The 17305-nt window shown below is 41.9% G+C and overlaps 1 protein-coding gene across 1 annotated transcript in view; it reads right to left on the reverse strand.

Moving 5' to 3' along the window:
- The window catches only part of ache (acetylcholinesterase (Yt blood group)), a 35649-nt gene extending 24880 nt beyond the window's left edge, over positions 1 to 10769 (reverse strand). The window contains exon 1 of the mRNA XM_030076205.1: positions 10537 to 10769. The gene's annotated coding sequence lies outside the window, so the exon portion shown is untranslated. The remainder of the gene's footprint in view (positions 1 to 10536) is intronic.
- Between the last annotated feature and the right edge of the window lie 6536 nt (positions 10770 to 17305).

The following is a 17305-nucleotide window of genomic DNA, read 5'->3' on the forward strand; positions in this document are numbered from 1 at the left end:
GAGAGGGGGAGAGGGAAGAGGGGTGTAGGGTTGGATGAGGGAAAGAAGGAAATGGATTCACGGACGGGGAGGGGTACGCTTATGCATCTCAATTAAGTTATTAATATCAGTCAAGACAGCTGCATGGCAGGGCCAAGGGGGAGAGTGGGGTAACAGGAAAGCAGGAAGGGAATAAGACGGCTGGAAGACATAGGGATAAGGAGAGAAATTAGGATACAGAAAGTGAAGGACAGATGATGGGGAGGAAACTAGAAGATCATGGGATGAGGGGAGAGGTCTGCATCACACTACAGGCTCCTTAACACCAAGCAAGCTTGGAGCAGTTTATTCAAAGTGTCCTGCACTTTGGCCAGGTGAGAATAATATTACTGAAATTCTTATGGATCCACATAACCCAAACCGACTACGGGAAACTACCCCACAATACAAGGGTTTTAGCCTGATAGTCAGACTGAATGATCATTCTGTTTCCACTCCATTATTCAGCCTGAAACTGCCCCATGTTAGCTGATTTCTGTAGGCGGAGGGATTTGAATCCTGTTAGCCAATCACAAATGCAAGAGCTCTATGCTGCAAAAAAGCTGATGAAAAACATCGGGACGAATGATTAGCCTGTAGGGCCTGGTTAAGAGGGGTTGGTTTCCGAGGCTAGCCTCTTGTTAGCTTAGAGCTAGGCCAACAACAGGCTAGCTGCGGACACGTAATACATACACCGTTTTCACGGTGGCCATTTTAACGTGAAATAGCAGGGTACACACAGGTGTTACTGATTAAATTAATTAAGGTTCTGCTCCATTTACGCCAAACAGAGTCAGAATGTGTGCATGCTGACTCACTGGGAGGACTCTGGTAGGCTTAAACAAATAGAATCATAATTAATGTCATCAGTGACACCCGTGATTACCCTGCTATTTCATGTCAAAATGGCTGCTGTGAAAAAGTCTATTGAGCAACACCAGACCTATATGAATCGCTTGAAACCTTTTAACGTGAACATGCAACTAACAGGTCTGGAGTCAGGCTACAATGAGTACAAGACGGATGTTGGCATCTAATAAGCAGCAGTTCCTCATGTATGAAAAGCCTAGCATAACAAAATGAAGTCTAGACGAGTACTCATATTCAGCTATTTGTTTATGTGTTCCACTCTGGTATGAACACCAGGAAAGAAGAGACATACATTCTTAGCTGAAGTTCCAGGGACTGGAAAATACACCAAACTCAGGCTAAAAACTTTGTCTAGTAAGCAAAATACAATCAAAATCTACAATTATATTATTATTAATGCTTATTTACCCTTCTAATAGGACTTTATTCCACTGGTATTGCAGAAATCTATCAATTCCTGCCAGGAAAGTGTTTCCAAAAATAATACTCAAGAGTGTTGGATAACTGTTTGAATTTAATAAAATGTTTTTTCTAATGTGAACCTTGATTTACACGCCATGGATTCAGAGAGCGACTAGAATAACTTGTTTAGGAGACAACCTGGAGAGTGAGAATACACAGAAGATGGAAAGAGGAATAAATAGACTGAGTGACTGAGGTAATGAAAGAGAGCGAGAGAACGAGAGTAGGGGGATAGGAAAGAAGAAGGGAGGGCAGACGGAGACACTGAGTGTGTAGAGGTTTGTGGGATTGGGTGGGGGAAAGGGTGTCGCTTCTCAAATTAGATTGAGGCATCTGTGTATGAAGTTCACAGGGGGATTGGTTTCACTGAGGGCGGAGTGTTAACCACTCCATGTGTCTCTCAGGATAAAACACAGGAAGAAGAGTGAGGATCACTGCATGCAACACTCACTCAGAAAAAAGTATTTCACTATATTTTTATGCCATGGTCCTGACCAGGCCCTCCTCATAACACATTACCTATGTGGTTTTCAAAGTGATGACTGGTCAACCCAAAATTCATATTTAAAAATGGAGGGATTTTGATTATATTTTGTGAAATCTTTAGCACCCCTGCATGACTTACAAAATGGTTTCTGCCTATGTAAAACATGGGTAAATTGTAGTAAATGGGCGAAATATTCAAAATCACTAGTGTGGTCCTTTAACATTAAGCATTTTAGTCTCAGAGCAACCTGATCTCACAGAAATATGTGAAATGGCCACGATGTTTTAGTAATGTGTTACGTGGTGGTGGTACAGGATGGGTTCAAGTTACGGTTCAGCACCACAGAAACAATGCCAACGTAAAGTAATTAGGATTCTTTGTTGTGTTAGATGCACTAGTTCTGTGGTTCAGCAGTGCTAGGTGATGCAGTATAAAGAGCGTCAAAGTCTGCAATGGTAGGAGGTCGGTGTGGTGGATACGTCAACAAAACACCAACAGTGATGTTCATTTCCATAACTGCGTGTTTACTACTGTCCCCATGACGATAAAGTATTTCAATCCAAACCATGACCTTTTCCTAACCTTAACCAAGTGGTTTTGGTGCCTAAACCTAACCAAACTGCAACTGGTTTATCTGTTGTCTGTGTGCATGCACACCCTTTGGCGTCTGTGCACATGTACACCCCTTGGCATGGTCGTGGCAGCAATTTGAACCCATTCCATGAGAGCACCACATCATGGATTGTTAAGACGTCATGGTCATTCCAGTATTTCTGAGAGATCATGTCTCAGTGTTACAGCAGGGGTGTCCTCTTGAGTTAGGTATATCATCTGTATAGTTACAAATGAGATCATTGCCCTTATATCTAAATAATTTAATCCTTGACAAAGATCGGAATATCATTTCATACTAGTGTCCTGAGAGCAGAGTAACTTCAAATGGTGGTTGGAGGCTTAATGAAAGGCAACTTGAGGGATCCAAAACTCCAAAAATGGCTTGAGCAATATTCTATCATTCTATCATATGGTCCTGTTACTAATGAACTATTTTTATGTTAGCTGTGCATGAAGATTGCTCAACCTGGACCAATGCACCAATGATATTAACTGGCCATGAACCAAAGACCTATGCTGATTCCATTCAATTCTATTTCCATGTGCTATAGTCTCAGTATACAGTAGTCTTGGTATGGGCAGTACTTCTGCTGGTTGGACTGTGTATATATTCAAACTACTGTGCAGCTCTCTCCTACTGTACTGCTGTAGCTACTTTGTAGCTTTATTTCTCACTCTCTTACAATCCCAACATCTCTTTATAGCTCTGTCTCCATCCTCATCTGCTCAACCTTACTGTGAACTCTTGCTGGGGTTGCTATGGTAACCAGGACTACACCGCCCACTGCATCCTTCCTGACCATCGACATCATCATCCATTTTCCCTAACCATCATCATCATCCATATCTCCACTGCCTACCCACAGCTTTCTCTCTCTTTCTGTTCTTTAATTCTTCCCCCATCTACTGCATTAGCTCTGATTTATCTGTGTTTCTTCCCTTCTGTAGGTTATTTTTTTAGAATGCCCCAAACCAATATCAAAGATCATAATTCAACCTGACAGGCATGTATTTTGACTGACCAATATCGGTTACATGACCTTGACCACGTGCTGATCGGTTGATTTAATTTCTTCCCTCTGTTCTATTTAGGCCAATTAATGAAACATGTAGACGTCATAAGCAGGTGATACTCACCACCACAAGATTGCCAAATCTGCTTATAATAAGAAACTTTGAGCTTGTTTCTGTCTAGAGAAGCAATCGAAGAAACAACAGTTGAAGAAACAAGAGTCACAGGCTGCAGGTTTTTGGAGCTTGTTTTTGAATGTGGTTGCTTGGTAATCCTCACACAATATCTGCCATGCATAAAATGTTGCCTATATCACCTAACTGGTGATATTAGTAAAAAAAAAAAAAAAATCCTCACAATACGCTGTCCCAGAAAAATGGATTACAGTGGTGTGGATTAGTTACCAAAAGCATGGCTTAAAAGGAGTTGGCAAAGTATGGGAGAAAGTGTCTTGAAGACTGGAGGAAGGGCTGCAAGAATGGAAACATCCAGTGGTTGGAGGTTAATGTAAAACAGTATATGCACAAGGCAAGTGGATCAGTGGATCACCTTGGGCAATCTGAAGGTTCAGTCTTTGAGAAAAACATAAGCCTCCATTGTAGAAGATTGTAGTGCACTAAAAGATTTGCTAAAAGGTATTGGAGGCTCACAGTATTCGCAGGTAATTGAGGAAAACACAGACATTGTGTCCGTAAAGCAGTATAGTGCAGCACTTCATTATCTTCTTGAACAAAATAGTTACAGTTTTTGGGATTAGTGGACAGTCACAGGGAAACAGCCAAGGCAGTAATATTAATGCAATTTCTAGCCAGCAACAAATTGGATTTCAAGGAGTGTGTAGGGATGGGAACTGATGGCTGTAGTCTAGTGGATGGATAGAAAAACTTGTCCACTCACAGCAAAAAACAAGCTCTTAAAGTGGAGTGCCACTCCATCCAACTTATCTGCCAGCAAAACTACACCAAATACTGCATATGGATTTTTTTTTTTTTTGGCACATTCACATTCACACGTTCTCTCACAGTGTGCTGAGATGGTGCTGTGCTGAGATGAATACACGGTCCTGGTGGTACACCACTAATCCTCCCACAGCTTTCCAGTGTTAGTTAGATGGCTCTCAATACATGCTTGCTGAGTGCATGTATCTTCCCACTGAGATGAAGTGATGCTACAATACAGAAGTTCTCTGTCAAAAAATTGTATTGGCAGTTTCTGATGCCCACTCTGCCTAGTTTTCTATACTCAATGCACTAAAACAAGCAATGCTTTCCGAATTCTGGACTGCTTTTAGTCATGCTTTTGTGCACTCATTTGATGATGATGCACAGCGCAACTGCTCTTTTCAATTCCAGCCACGTTGACATCAACAAAGCTAAAGCCGTGATGTCGGGACTTTCTGCTACGAGCTGTCAGGAGGGTCGAAATGCTCTCAGTCAGTGTCAACAAACGGAAGTCTGTAGCACATTTTAGCCCATCAGTGATTCTCCCAGAGCAAACCCAAGTTAGTCACAGTATCCATGCTGAAACTGCACACAGTATCATAGTGGACGTATCCTCTACGTCCACTACGGCCTAAAAGGACTTTGTCCCAAGCCAAGCTAGTCCCAAAATGCTGCAGCATTTCAACGTTGGAATGTATCCAACAGATGGGCAAGGGGAGAGGAAATGTCTTAAATACAAAAAATACATGTTTGTTTTCCTTTTAATCATTGATGTATCACTGATGAATTTCCACCCAATTAGTTGTTATATTTGTCTGGATAGAAGAGACAGGTTATATATGGGCTTGGTAGCCTGACTGATTGATATAGATGACGTTACTGTTTATTTTTTATTGCAAAAATTACAGTCATTCAAAATCAAATTATCTGGCACAATGAGGCATCTTTACTAAACTGGTTTGAAAATTTAATTTTCATTGATTTTCTTAATTCTCTCCTCCTGCAAATATATTTTGATCCCATTCAAGGAGCTACAATGTTTAGTTTTTCCAGCTGCACTAACTTATTTATATAATTTTAAAACTCAAAGCACACAGAAACAGCCTATCATAACAGATTTCCAGGCTTGAGTAAGTAACCAATAAAATCTTTGAATACAAAGGCCACCTCCAGGCAGTGCACACTGCAGTTAAGCCTAAAACAACATTTGACCCATAAAACATCTGGACCCTAACACTGTGGGTCCCGCAATTTTTTTAATTACCAAGGTCCATGTAAAAATCATGGAATCCATGGAGTCTGAATTTTCAGCATTTACCTCGTCATTTGAAGGCGGAGGGTGTAGATGACCGGTGTGTGTAGTGTTATTTTGAGTCTTTACACTTCTGCACCCTGAAAGCCTGTACAACCAAAATCTTACAAACTAGTAAAATAACATTTTTCCCTTTTTTTATTTTATTTTATTTTATGTTAGTCATGAAACTTCAACATTATAAATCCATAGTGTTACCACACTTTTTAACAATATAAAATAATGTATTACTAAGAAGCAATGGCAGACACCCAGTTCTGTAGAACTGAAGCCTGCACGCAGTACCCTGTATTTGCCGTCTGACATGATGCAGTCCCTCGCAATACCCAGCAAAGCCAGCTATTCATTTACTGCGGTGTTTTCTAGCCCTGAGTGATTTGTGGCATCTCACCACAGTATCACACAGGCCAACCACAATTAATTCTAGAGCAGCTCCAGTTACTCTTCAGTGATTTCCAGTCTTGTAAGGACACAATCCTTTCCACTAGCGGGTCACTGCCATCAGGAATCTTTGAACTTCTTGAAAACACTGCATGGTATGTATCCCACCTCTTACCCCTCTGCCACACATGCATGTCCACCGCCATCCTTTACTCCATCACAGAATCAGTATCACAGGGGGAAGTATTACAAAATATTACATTACTGAGTCATTGTTTCACCCCTACTCTTTATTAAAAGAGAAAGAAACCTTGACTGAGTGCATTATCAACGCAAAAATCAGCTCACTTATCAACAACATCCACATCAGCCGACTCAACGGCAACACGTCACATCATCGCAGTATGGGGTTTTCTTTTTCACTTCATGGATTTAAACAAAAAGGTAACAAATGTTTTCAAAAGTAACAAAAAACTGATGACTAAACAACTAAACCGGCAGCTGGAAACAGTTGCCACCAAATAATCACACCAAGATGCCTAAAAATTAGGGGTGGAACAATAAATTGATAATGTAGTACACTGCGATTCTCGCTCTTGTGAGGCGTTATCGATACACATTTGAGTTCCTTTGAGGTGTGTTTGTTCCCTGCCTTTCTGTATTTGAACTGGAACTGCTCTGCCATGTTCATGTTGCAGTCGCTGTGCATACTACAACACTGAAAAACATGACACAGTCCTCAATATTGAAAAATGATTTTACCTTTTCCAAGGTGTTTTTTCCTCTTTACTTACAGATATGGTGATGTATTATAGCTGATTATCGTACAATACATCACAGAATCATCTGTATTGTGATACCATCGTTATCATGGGTGGAATGTCATGATAGCATCGTATCATGAGCTACCCGGTGATCACTGCCACTGCTGAAAATGTGCAGTTTCTTAGGAGTGAAGGTAATCCAACTACTACAGGACACAACAACAAAATACAAATAATAGTGCTGGTCTATGCCATGGCTCACACATAAGCAATTTAGCTCTCCATAGTTAGTTTCACACTCATACAATATGTTTAACATATAAGTTCAAGTTCATTTCGAGCCCCAGATCGCTGTTTACAGTTTCAAGGGGCTTCACAGTCCCATGGGTTGCAACAAATATAACAGGATGACACCCGTTGACTGAGGATTTTATCATAATATTTTACGATAAAAAGAAAATCCCTATTAAATCAGTTTGTTCAGTTTGCATGGCCCTATTGGCAACATCTGAACAGGCTTTAGCCAATTAAGCTGTACATAAAGCATGGAAAAACTGCAGTACAGTTCATTTTCTCAGGATGCCTGGGGCCATTTCAAGCATCTCAGACCATATTTTGAGAACCAATGGGGAGTAGAGGTTGTCCTGATTTTGATCTTAATGAGGTTATTACACGATCAGCACTGGTTGCTATGCGTAACACTGGATAACACATGCATACACACACACACACACACACACACACAAACACACAGACACGCATACACACAGTCAGTAGTGCTGAAGCGTCTCAACTCTGTGACAGGCAGCACAGGAATCACTGGAATTTTCCGTTTCACAATTCGCCCATCTATTGTTTCACACACTATGATTGTAGCACACACACGTACACACACACACACACAAAGACACTGGAAGGACTGCTACAAAGGCAACCTAAGCCAACCCCGCTCTACATTGCACCAAGAGGTTTTAGAGATTGACATTGGCTGACTCCATTCATCGCTGGTAAATAAAATAGTGTTGACAGGAATAGAGTAGGCACTAAAAGAATAAAACAAAACAGAAAACGAGGGGGGGGGGACTAAAAATAAAGCTCGGATCATGTGTCTGAAATCGCCACCCACCAAATGGCGGTAACAGTTGTCTCTGGTGGACACATCAATAAAGGTTACTGGCTACTATAGACTCTTTCTGACTGTGAGCCAATCAAATCGGAATGCTCTCTGTTTGAATTCTGTTGCATTTCACAATTAATAACAATAAGCAAGATCTAAGCAAACACGGCGTTAAACGTTATGATAAAAATTAATTTTACTTCATTAGAGCACTCTGGTATGATTCTATAATGCAGCTTATCATGCGGCTGTGATTTCTTCACATGTAAACCTGGGTGATGCCCAGGTTAGCTCTGACATAACCTAAACCCTTCCACACTTGCTATTCATCCACCTGTAAATGCCCAACATCACAGCTACAAAAATCATTAAAAAAAGACAACTATAGATAAATTATTAACAAAGTTGCTGCAGTCTAATGTCATATGGGATGTTTTTGTTTTGCTGGCATGTTTGAGGGCTCTGTTTTATAGCTTCATACCTGTAACATAAATAGCGTTGACCTGAAATATCACAGCTGACATGGTCTTGAACCACTTCAAAAGAAAAAAAATCTCCCACACTGTTCTTTTCTGTCTGTTAAACCCTTTAATTTTAACCTATTTTACAGATTATTCCAAAAATGTTGACTTTTTGCAGCTGGTATCAGCTCCATACCCAGTGGCAGTATCAGTATTGAATTCCATTACACACTGTATCCCTTACAACATGCACAAATCAGCATTTTTAAAAGAAAAGAAAAACCTTCAGTATTGATTATAATTTGGCAGCCATCCCACAGGGAATACAGGAAAGAAATGTGCGCCACCAACTGCCAAACCGTGCATTTAGTTTTACGACATACCGAGGCAATAAATTCAATCCTACAACAAACCGCAGCGGCAGCTGGAGGAGAGAGGTGCGTGAGGCTAACATCACTCCATTTTCACAAGCACCTCCACACACAGACACACTTTCCCAGCTGAAAACATTATCACAGTTCTCCTAGGTCTGTCCATCTTTGGGCTTTAAGCAGCCAGAATGAATGCAGCATCCTTGAGAGTGATAGCAGTTATGCAACACAGGAGGCCATGGCAATGATTTCATCTGCCACCATACAGATGTTATACTTAACTCAGAGGACACACCTACTGTGAAACCAAATATCTATGGCTGCTACAAATGATTATAGCCCTGCCACATACAAATGCCTATCTGCTATTAAAAATATACATATATTTCCAAGAGGATATTTTATATAAACATATGATGCAATTCTGGATATGGACAGATCAGGTAAAATGGCAAGTATTACTGTAAAATAAAGAGCATCACACCCACTGAAATACATAACTGCAATTACAAAGGACTCTTGTCATAATCATCTGTGGCCAAAGCATTCAACCATCAATGGCATGACGGGGTGTCTCTGGCCTGCATTCACATGCTGGGTAGCTTTCCGTGAATGCATACTGTAGGTGCGTGTGCGTGTGTGTGTGCGTGTGTGTGTGTGTGTGTGTGTGTGTGTAAAAAGACACCAACAACACATAGCTGCCACATGCAACTCGCCATTGGAGGCGCATCACACACACACACACACACACACACACACACACACACACACACACACACACACACACACACACACACACACACACACACACAGCTTCCCCGGGCTGTCTCCAGCTCCAACACACTGCCTGGCGTTCTGCAAAAAAAAAAAAAAAAAATCCACGCTGCTTTTGTCACCATCTTCCGTGTGCAAATCCAACAGAGTGATGGAGACGTCTGAAAGCCGCATTTTGCACAGCCAGTGACGCCGAACTTCATTTAAAAATGCAGCATTTTTAAGATCGCCTTGGCGCATGCACACCTCAGATAATGTGTTAGGGTAACATCACTGCCATTTTAACACAACACATGCACTCTTCAGTTCGGCACACATATGAACAAACCAAGCAGCACTTTGCAGGCATTTGCATTAAATTTTAACTTTGAGGCGAGGTTCGCCCGTTATGTTCGCAGGATGATCGGCGCTAGCGAGCAGCATATATCAATTCAATAATATTGAGGGTTTTCTTGAAACAGCATGCTCTTTGGTGGATTATATATAAGCCGAAATGAAACGTTGCTCCATGTGATTCCAAAAACATACTGAGTCATATTCAATGAGGTACACGGCTCTGCTGAGAAGCAAGGCCACATTTAAGTGCTGGTTATTTGAATAAAGAACGTTTCTCCCAGTGTTTGAGAACATCACGTGTCGGGTTTTGAGGAAAGCCCGACGTGACCCGCTATTGGTTCTGTGTTAGGTAAAGTCGGAGAAATGCTTGGTAACCATGGTGACCATCAAGTGTAGTCTCCAAGTATATCACAACAGTCATCCACGACATAAGCAGTATTTATTACGCGAGATACGGATTCCCGCGGATTCCCCACCGCAGTAAAAACATTAACCATGATACATTTTGGCCGTCTTAACAAGGGCTCTGCATGCCCGCCATGCAGAGGCTTTCCCGGATAGGTGTCTGTAAAAGGGTCGGCATAGTGCCCGACCAGTGCTCCTACGTTACCTTACCTGGCTGCTCCTGCGGACCAACCCCGAGGGGACGACTCCTTTGCGGCTTCGCTCCTCTCCTCCCTCCGCGCGGACGACCAAAAAGCGACACCCGGTTGATAACAAGACGCAGGAGTTTTTCCCCCCGACGGAGATGTGGTAACCTCTCCAGTCGGCTGGTCAAAACGAAATGTTGAAAATGCCTCCTCCGGGCTGCGGAGTGGAGACGGAACAGTCCAGTGGCCGTACTGTAGCTCGGTGACAGTAGGGGGAGACTGCCGCTAATAAACACTCCTCATAAACATAGTACAGACCGTCCTCTCGCGATACCACGTCTGTCTGTGTCTCTCGTCCAGCTCTGGCGTTAGTGGCAAGGTGTGGATATTAAAGCGAGTGAGACCCTCTGAGCTGACAGTGTGATGATCTAATCTCTCTAATAATTCATTATATAAACCCAATGAATTGAAATATATCGTCTCAAGAATTGTAGCGGCTATAAATGGGTATGAAAGTTATTTTATTTTATTTGCATGAAATTACAGGGATTGCCATAGCTTTTGAACTGACATCCCTGCAGGACAAGAATTTCAGAGTTGCATTAGTGGACTGTGTTAAACACACACACACACACACACACATACATACATGTGTGTAAAGTATCTGATATACATCTGAGAAAAGAAAATTAACAAAATAATGAAACTAAAATGAATTACTAAATAAATAGTTTATTATGATGGGGAAATAATGATGTTGGTAAAAGAGTAATGACTAAAAAGTTGCAGAATTGAAGTATTACTTAAAATATGTACTGAACAACAACAGGCATACCCTGTCTCTCTCTCTCTCTCTCTCTCTCTCTCTCTCACACACACACACACACACACACACACACACACACCTCCCCCAGTGTGCGAAGGCCATGGTCCTTGCCTACTTCAGGCTAGGACAACTGTTGGCTTTTATTGTCCCTGTAGACAGCAACTGGTGTGCAGTTGACACCACAGCTCCGGCAGCAAGACTTAAGATGGTCAAGATGGTATGTCCTGCTCAACAGCCACAAGATATAAAGGGCTCGGTGTGAGTCTGTGCCTCTGTGCTGTTTGTTTGGCTGTGTATTACGCAAAGACAAGATCAAAGAGAAACTACAGTCCAGAATGGCTTGAGTTGAGAGTGGTTATTGTTACTCCAATCATATTAACATCACAACTGAATTATTTCATTACACCCAGATGCCACCTTTTATATTTTCATGATCACACCAAAAAAAAAACAAAAAAAAAAACACAAGGTCAAATTTTGTTTACATCACAATTTGAGTGGATTAAGGTGGTTATTTTTGATAATGTTAGCTGGGGGGAGGTCCACCTCAATGGCAGGAGGCTAAGAGTTAGCATTTGGCAGTAACAATGAGAGGAGGACAGCACCACTACTGTCCTACATAACATCTAGAGGGGAATGAAAAAATATTTTAAATTTCAAAATGGGTGAAGTACTCCTTTAAGTTACAACTAGCTTTCACATAGCTGATGCAGTGAGCCTTTGCTGTACAGTATGGGTGAAATGAGAGAATAGCTGACCTTAGCGCAGTAATTACAGCCACCACTCTGTGATTAATCCTGCAGCTCATCAAGCAAAGAGGGAGTCAGGACACGTTACCATGGCAACCAGCAGTAAGGTGTGGTCAGCATCTGAGTAGAGGAACTGAGGTGTGTTTGGGCTTTGTCCCAATATGCACACTTGCTGCCTTAGTACTTAGTCAAGTGGCCACTTGATTCGCATATTTCCAGGCACTGTACATGTACAGTAGAAGTAGGTGTGGAGACTGCGAGTGTGTCGAGGTGTTGTCGGTGCACAGCAGGAGACACTTGGCAAAAGGAAAATGTTTCCACTTGTGGCAGCAGTTGTGGTGGCAGGCCTTATAATGTGGAGACAGCCACCACTGCTTATAAGAACTTAAAACGGGGACAAGTTCAGAAGAATGACACAAACAGGATGAATTTCTGAAAATGTGAATTAAAGGCACAATTAGTGATCCAAACATTAAAGCAACAAACACCCATGAAATCACAATTCAATCCTTTAATAAATACCAAATACATACTTATTAGATCACACTTACCTAATTCATATTGGCCATACTGCCCAATAATAGAGGCTTCTATAACCTAATACGACTTTTACATACATGGGAGTGTTTTCTTGCTCATCTTCATCATCTAATTATCACGCCTTTTGCATACAAACTACTGATGAATAGCAGGATATACACAGCTGCACCGGGCACAATCAGCAGGATACTTTTTCTGTTGGAAACGTGACAGTCTGGCCAGCGTCAGGGGTGTTGGGCTCGACCAAAGCTTAATACAGAGGATGTCAGGTTAGTAGGTCCTTCAATGCGTCCTGGGACACGTATGTTTACACTTCAAATGCGATAAGAACAAAAGCTTCCCAGGCCACCTCCAAATGTGGCCTGTGTGATTGGATCTCAAGACACACTGAGGATGCATTGGGTGCTGTTTACACTGGTTCTTATAGGTATCCGCTTGTGATTGGATCACACAGGAGTCAGGACACATGGTAATGCCAGGTGGAAACAAGGCCTTAAGCCTAAACAGTTTTAGGGTAAAGGTTCACCAAGACTTTTTCTGACATGGGATGGTCTTCCACACTTACCTGGCATTGCCTGAATACACTCAAGCCACACAGTCAACAGCGAGGTGTGGTTAGTGTTTGAGTGGAGGAAGAGCATCAGTCTCACAGATACATATGGAGCTCTAATTAATGCTGCTACCCCCCACCAGGTCCCAGATTCATTGCTTCTAGCCATTTGGTCCCTGTATAACTGCAGTGAGAGCTATGTCCGCATTCTTGGCATTGCGACAAGCTCATCCCCAGTGGGTTTAGGCCTCTGCCAAGTCTGCGCTTTGTACTCGGTTCTGTTTTTGATTTGTGATTTTCATGGACAGGCTTTTAAGACACAGTTGAGGAGTGGAGTGTCCACTATGGTGACCTCAAGTTGCATCTTTGCTTTCTGCAGACAACGTGGTCCTGTTGGCTTCATCGTGCTGTGACCTCTAGCATGCATTGTGGTTGTTTGCAGCTGAATGTGGAACGGTCAGGGTGATGATCAGCACCTCCAGGTCTGAGGCCATGGTTCTCTGTAGGAAAGAGGTGGTTTGCCTCTCCAAGTTGAGAGTGAGTTACTGCCCTGAGTGAGGAGATGGCCTTTGAAACAGACCTTGACCATAAGAAGTATCTCAGGGTCTTGTTCACAAGTGAGGATAAAATGGAGCAGGAGATCGACAGGCAGTTCAGGGCAGAGCTGCAGTTTTGTGTCGTTGTACCGGACTGCTGTGGTGAAGCAGGAGCTGAGTCAGAAGGCAAAGCTCTCGATTTACTGGTTGATCTTTGTTCCAACTGTCACCTATGGTCACAATCTCTGGTTAGTGACCGGAAGAATGAGATGGTGGATACAAGCAGCAGAAAAGATCTTCCTCCACAGGGTGGCTGAGCTTACCCTTGGGGATAGGGTGAGGGGTTCATCTAGGAGGAGCTCAGCATAGAGCCACTGCTCCTCCATGTGAAAGGAACCAGTGGAGATGCCTCAGGCATCTAGTCAGGATGCCTCCTGGATGCCTCCCTGTGGAAGTTCCAGGCATGTCCAACTGGGAGGAGACCCCAAGACAGCCCCAGGACATGCTGGGAAGACTTCAAATCCCAGCTGTTGTACTGGTTAGGTAACAATGACAAAGAATAGAAGAAAAAAAATATGAGGATCTCTCATCACTCTTATTTAAAATGATCCCACTCTCTAGCATATGTTTTCAAGCCAAACTAGGAATGTGCTAAGAGAAATACTGTATACATGCTGCATGCTGTTGGTATAATTGCCCTTTGAATGGTAAAATTTGAAGGCTTTACCTTGGCCTTGGCCTGTGACTGGTTAAAAAAAAAAAAAATCAATAGCAGAGGGCCTGACTTGACCCCCAACCAATCTGTCAGTCCACCCATCCATCCATTTTCTATACTTTTGCTTAATCCTCATTAGGATTGCCAGGGGGCAGAGATACAGAGAGATATTCCACCTGCAAGAATATGTGAGGCCACCGTCAGGCGGAAACAGAGAGCGCTAAAACTGGGCTAAACAGAGTCAACCTAGAAAATGCACCCAGGAGAGCACAGTGCTCTACCAAGGAGACAGACCCAGTATTTGCCTTCATCCAATAATGTGGTACATCTCTCTGTCGGTTGCTCAGATCTGATATGCATTGAAATCAGCTGAACCACCTACAGTGGTTGTGGTGTGTATGCAGCAATTAGACAGATCTGAGGTGGATGGTGCGCTCAACAAAACAGCCACTGACTTCCATTCATTTTATTTTCTATCATGAAAACTGCCACAATGAAATGCATTTGAAGTCTTTTCATAAGGGCTTTGAAATTGTGAAAGTGTGACGGGTGTAATTTCATTCAGTACCACTGAAACAGTGTTTTCATACTGGCGTCTATAGCACTTCCACATCTAATCCCTGCATGACGTCAATTAACCAAACAATGGCGCCAAGGGGAATGAGGCGAACAGCAACATGGTCATAGTTGTATTTCTGTTTGTCCATGCTGTAACTTTTGTCTGATTGATGTGAAATTTGAAATTGAAATAACTCTTCCTTGGCTCAGGACCAGCCTTTCTACAAAGTTTCATGTAAATCCATTTAGAAATTTTTGAGTTATTTTGCTCACACGCAGACACAGCGATTACATAACTTCCACCATTTCTTTGGTGGAGGTAATGAGCAGCAGTCAATGGGACTTAGAACATTTTCTCGACTGTGCAATGGTGAAAATGATGGTTAAGAAATTACACATTTCTACGTGAAAAAAAAATGCATGAAATCTGGAAACATTTAGGGAGAAATATCTTTTTTCTCTGGGCATGTAGCCAGTCAGCAGCACATATAGCCTTAATGCTCATGGAAGTCTTGAAATTGCCATAGCTCATAATTCTGTGTCTGTGATAAAATTTTATAGCATTTACCCCACTGACCTCCACATATTTTTACTGTGTTTAGCAAGCGCTCAGCACTGCCCCTGATGGCCAAAGGACTGTACTGCACTCTTTATTTTTGCCTCACAGCAGCCAATGACTGCAGTTTGGCTTTCTCTCTCTGCAGGCTTTGGGAACACCAGGGGCAAGAGGCTGTTTAGTTAAAAACATGCCTACACATTTCAGCCATTACCTACTTACTGATGAAGGCTGTAATGGCTGAAATGTGTAGGCATGTTTTTAACTAAACAGCCACAAGATATTGACGGCTTTTTAAATTCATCTCCCTGTCTGTGGCTCAGATTTCTTCTATAATACTAAACTAACAGTGTCCAAATTATCACTGTGACATGCACAGGTAATAATTTATAGATACTGATTATTATATTGACTGCTGATTGTATTTTTCTTGGGCAGTATTGTCTCTGAAACACGATAAAGTTACTGAATATGACAGTCTGACCTGTCACAGTCACACCAAGCCAACCTGCTTTCTTCTAGCTTCTTCTATGACCTTATTAAACCTCTTGTGTGTGTGTGTGTGTGTGTGTGTGTGTGTGTGTGTGTGTGGTTGCTAAATGCTGAGTAGTTTGAGGGGAGAGCGGAGGAGACAAGATGGTGCAGCAGAGGCGTTTGCTAATCAAGTAAAGTGCTTTGAGTCTGACCTGTCTCACCTCTCTCCAGGGTACATTAAAACACACGCACACACACACACACACACACACACACACACACACACACACACACTAAACCATAAAGTTATGCTGTCATGTAGTCACACATAATCATCCACCCCTCTCGCTCGTCTTTGCCCTGGAAAAGATGACATCATCAGATGAAGTCAGAAATTCATAAAGGCCAGCACCTCCAGCACATGCAGCGGCTGATTGATCCTCCAGAAGTTCATGGCTCTACATAATAAGTCTACCTCTCTCTCTCTTTGTCAGTTTCAGTTTCATCTTTAGCTTTAATTAGCCAGGGTATTTCAATATATCTGCCCCACCAAAGCATATCGCAAAAAAAAAAAAAAAAAAAAAAAATCTTCTCTGTTGATGTCTGTTACTGAAGCAACCTATTTTGCTGTATTGTCATTTCTGTGCACTCCAGCTGCTCTCTTTTGGTTATCCTCTGTGCACAACAGTGGTGCAAATAGATTCTCTATTTATCTTCAGGTCCTTATTTTCAGTCTAACTCTTTCTCCGTTGGTGGGAAAATTAAATGGTTCCTGCTTTGCTGAAATCAAATGAAAGTAATGAACTCTGATTCAGCAGTTTGAGCTGGATGCAGGTTGGCAGTATGAACCGAACACTGCCAAATACTGGCATTCTTTCAGTTTCCATGAGCTACTTCCCTTGCTGAGCTGTTCAATCCAGACCTTTATCCTTTACTCCTCAAATTAAAGTAGAAAATCAGTGATCACATTTAGCATGGGACCTCCTTTACAGTGGTAAAGAGAACTGTAGTATGTAAAAATGGTATTATTCTATATTTGAATTTAAATTTGCCACATGTATGTTTACATTTTGTCTCAAAATGAAAATTCAATTTCAGTTAGTTTCATTTGCCATATACTAAGACTGACATTTCATTTGAACGGAGACATGCACACCTTATGATTGGCTTTATTTAAATGGTCATGCAAATTGTAAAAGTAAAACGGATTTCCCAAACTGTGTTGAGATTTTGTATGATTATGCAATAACCATGTCAAAAATGACTGAAATGACAATTACTTTACATGCT

Source organism: Myripristis murdjan, chromosome 18 (assembly GCF_902150065.1).
Source record: "Myripristis murdjan chromosome 18, fMyrMur1.1, whole genome shotgun sequence".
In the NCBI taxonomy this organism is placed as follows: Eukaryota; Metazoa; Chordata; class Actinopteri; order Holocentriformes; family Holocentridae; genus Myripristis; species Myripristis murdjan.